The sequence below is a fragment of the Oncorhynchus clarkii genome, chromosome 32 (genome assembly GCF_045791955.1).
Source record: "Oncorhynchus clarkii lewisi isolate Uvic-CL-2024 chromosome 32, UVic_Ocla_1.0, whole genome shotgun sequence".
In the NCBI taxonomy this organism is placed as follows: domain Eukaryota; kingdom Metazoa; phylum Chordata; class Actinopteri; order Salmoniformes; family Salmonidae; genus Oncorhynchus; species Oncorhynchus clarkii.
In genome coordinates, this window is record NC_092178.1 from 15,938,408 (window position 1) to 15,943,013 (window position 4,606).

Consider the following 4,606-nt stretch of genomic DNA (forward strand, 5'->3'; position numbering starts at 1 on the left):
ACAGTCCTTCATTTGAGATCATTTCAGGCTAGCTGTGGTGAGGCTGTGGCTATGTAGCTGGCCAGTCATGGTTGAGGGATTAAAATGTGCTGTGATTTGCTACTGTTATATGAAATACATGTCCCTGCAGGGTCAATGGCGAGGAGGATCATATTATTTCAGCCTTGACCATAAAAGCTCAGTCACAAACTTGACCAAGGTGTTGTTTGACCATCTTTGATAATCTTTTTGACCAGATTTAAAACATAACCATCTACAGTAAGTCCCAAAATGAACTGAGTAGAGGTTATTGAAACACTCACAGTAGTCATAGTAACTTGATTATCTAAGTCATGCTAACTATACTGAACAAAAATATTAACACAACATGTAAAGTGTTGGTCCCATGTTTAATAAGCTGAAATAAAATATCCCAGAAATGTTTCATGCATTTTGTGCAGAAATGTGTTTACATCCCTGTTATTGAGCATTTCTCCTTTGACCAGATAATCCATCCACCTGACAGGTGTGGCATATCAAGAAGCTGATTAAACAGCATGATCATTACACAGGTGTACCTTGTACATGGACAACAAAAGGCCACTCTGAAATGTGCAGTTTGTCATTTAGAGAATTTGACAGTATGTCCAACCAGCCTCCCAACCGCAGACCAGATATAACCACGTGAGACCAGGACCTCCACATCCGGCTTCTTCACCTGCCCGAATCGTGTGAGACCAACAACCAGACAGACAGCTGATGAAACTGAAGAGTATTTCTGTCTGTAATAAAGCCCTTTTGTTGGGAAAAACTCATTCTGATTGGCTGGGCCTGGTTCACAACTAAGCGGGCATATACACTCCCAGGCCCACCCATGGCTGAGCCCCTGCCCAGTCATGTGAAATCCATAGATTAGGACCTAATGAATGTATTTTAATTGACTGATTTCCTTATGTGAACTGTAACTCAGTCAAATCGTTGGAATTGTTGCATGTTGCGTTTATATTTTTGTTCAGTATAAATTCACCATATACTGTATGTGAATGAAACTTTAACATTTTAAGTACTTACTTCATTGCGAAAATAATTCATAGACTGGTTTGTTTGAAATTGTAATGTTTTTTCATTAAAATTAAAGTTATAGCTGTCTCCCAGTCTGGGAATACATTTGGACGTTTAATAAATTATTTTCAGATGACCGTTTTATTCCTCAGTGTTTTACTGATCTACTCCTCTGTCCAGCTCCTTTACCCAGCTGAGTTTAGGAGCGATTACGTGTTTAACCTTTGGTAAATGTCTGTCAAACCTGACTAGAACTGTGTGATTACCGGACAAAAAGAAACGAGGAGGCAAACACATTGTGGATGTTTACCTTACAGCACATTGACCCTCTGGTCCACAATCTTCCCCTTACAACACACTAACCCTATGGTCCACGATGTTCCCCTTACAACACACTGACCCTCTGGTCCACAATGTTCCCCTTACAACACACTGACCCTCTGGTCCACAATGTCCCCCTTACAACACACTGACCCTCTGGTCCACAATGTTCCCCTTACAACACACTGACCCTCTGGTCCACGATGTTCCCCTTACAACACACTGACCCTCTGGTCCACAATGTTCCCCTTACAACACACTGACCCTCTGGTCCACGATGTTCCCCTTACAACACACTGACCCTCTGGTCCACAATGTTCCCCTGACAACACACTGACCCTCTGGTCCATGATGTTCCCCTTACAACACACTGACCCTCTGGTCCATGATGTTCCCCTTACAACACACTGACCCTCTGGTCCATGATGTTCCCCTTACAACACACTGACCCTCTGGTCCACAATGTTCCCCTTACAACACACTGACCCTCTGGTCCACAATGTTCCCCTTACAACACACTGACCCTCTGGTCCACAATGCTCCCCTTACAACACACTGACCCTCTGGTCCATGATGTTCCCCTTACAACACACTGACTCTCTGGTCCATGATGTTCCCCTGACAACACACTGACCCTCTGGTCCATGATGTTCCCCTTACAACACACTGACCCTCTGGTCCACAATGTTCCCCTTACAACACACTGACCCTCTGGTCCATGATGATCCCCTTACAACACACTGACCCTCTGGTCCATGATGTTCCCCTTACAACACAATGACCCTCTGGTCCACGATGTTCCCCTTACAACACACTGACCCTCTGGTCCATGATGTTCCCCTTACAACACACTGACCCTCTGGTCCACGATGTTCCCCTTACAACACACTGACCCTCTGGTCCACGATGTTCCCCTTACAACACACTGACCCTCTGGTCCATGATGTTCCCCTTACAACACACTGACCCTCTGGTCCACGATGTTCCCCTTACAACACACTGACCCTCTGGTCCATGATGTTCCCCTTACAACACACTGACCCTCTGGTCCATGATGTTCCCCTTACAACACACTGACCCTCTGGTCCGCAATGTTCCCCTTACAACACACTGACCCTCTGGTCCATGATGTTCCCCTTACAACACACTGACCCTCTGGTCCACTATGTTCCCCTTACAACACACTGACCCTCTGGTCCACAATGTTCCCCTTACAACACACTGACCCTCTGGTCCACAATGCTCCCCTTACAACACACTGACCCTCTGGTCCATGATGTTCCCCTTACAACACACTGACTCTCTGGTCCATGATGTTCCCCTGACAACACACTGACCCTCTGGTCCACAATCTTCCCCTGACAACACACTGACCCTCTGGTCCACAATGTTCCCCTTACAACACACTGACCCTCTGGTCCATGATGATCCCCTTACAACACACTGACCCTCTGGTCCATGATGTTCCCCTTACAACACAATGACCCTCTGGTCCACGATGTTCCCCTTACAACACACTGACCCTCTGGTCCATGATGTTCCCCTTACAACACACTGACCCTCTGGTCCACGATGTTCCCCTTACAACACACTGACCCTCTGGTCCACGATGTTCCCCTTACAACACATTGACCCTCTGGTCCATGATGTTCCCCTTACAACACACTGACCATCTGGTCCACGATGTTCCCCTTACAACACACTGACCCTCTGGTCCATGATGTTCCCCTTACAACACACTGACCCTCTGGTCCATGATGTTCCCCTTACAACACACTGACCCTCTGGTCCGCAATGTTCCCCTTACAACACAATGACCCTCTGGTCCATGATGTTCCCCTTACAACACACTGACCCTCTGGTCCACAATGTTCCCCTTACAACACACTGACCCGCTGGTCCACAATGTTCCCCTTACAACACACTGACCCTCTGGTCCACAATGTTCCCCTTACAACACACTGACCCTCTGGTCCATGATGTTCCCCTTACAACACACTGACGCTCTGGTCCACAATGTTCCCCTTACAACACACTGACCCTCTGGTCCACGATGTTCCCCTTACAACACACTGACCCCCTGGTCCATGATGTTCCCCTTACAACACACTGACCCTCTGGTCCATGATGTTCCCCTTACAACACACTGACCCTCTGGTCCGCAATGTTCCCCTTACAACACACTGACCCTCTGGTCCATGATGTTCCCCTTACAACACACTGACCCTCTGGTCCACAATGTTCCCCTTACAACACACTGACCCTCTGGTCCACAATGTTCCCCTTACAACACACTGACCCTCTGGTCCACTATGCTCCCCTTACAACACACTGACCCTCTGGTCCATGATGTTCCCCTTACAACACACTGACTCTCTGGTCCATGATGTTCCCCTGACAACACACTGACCCTCTGGTCCACAATCTTCCCCTGACAACACACTGACCCTCTGGTCCACAATGTTCCCCTTACAACACACTGACCCTCTGGTCCATGATGATCCCCTTACAACACACTGACCCTCTGGTCCATGATGTTCCCCTTACAACACAATGACCCTCTGGTCCACGATGTTCCCCTTACAACACACTGACCCTCTGGTCCATGATGTTCCCCTTACAACACACTGACCCTCTGGTCCACGATGTTCCCCTTACAACACACTGACCCTCTGGTCCACGATGTTCCCCTTACAACACACTGACCCTCTGGTCCATGATGTTCCCCTTACAACACACTAACCCTCTGGTCCACGATGTTCCCCTTACAACACACTGACCCTCTGGTCCATGATGTTCCCCTTACAACACACTGACCCGCTGGTCCACAATGTTCTCCTTACAACACACTGACCCTCTGGTCCACAATGTTCCCCTTACAACACACTGACCCTCTGGTCCATGATGTTCCCCTTACAACACACTGACGCTCTGGTCCACAATGTTCCCCTTACAACACACTGACCTTCTGGTCCACGATGTTCCCCTTACAACACACTGACCCTCTGGTCCATGATGTTCCCCTTACAACACACTGACCCTCTGGTCCACAATGTTCCCCTTACAACACACTGACCCTCTGGTCCACAATGTTCCCCTTACAACACACTGACCCTCTGGTCCATGATGTTCCCCTTACAACACACTGACCCTCTGGTCCATGATGTTCCCCTTACAACACACTGACCCTCTGGTCCACAATGTTCCCCTTACAACACACTGACCCTCTGGTCCACAATGTTCC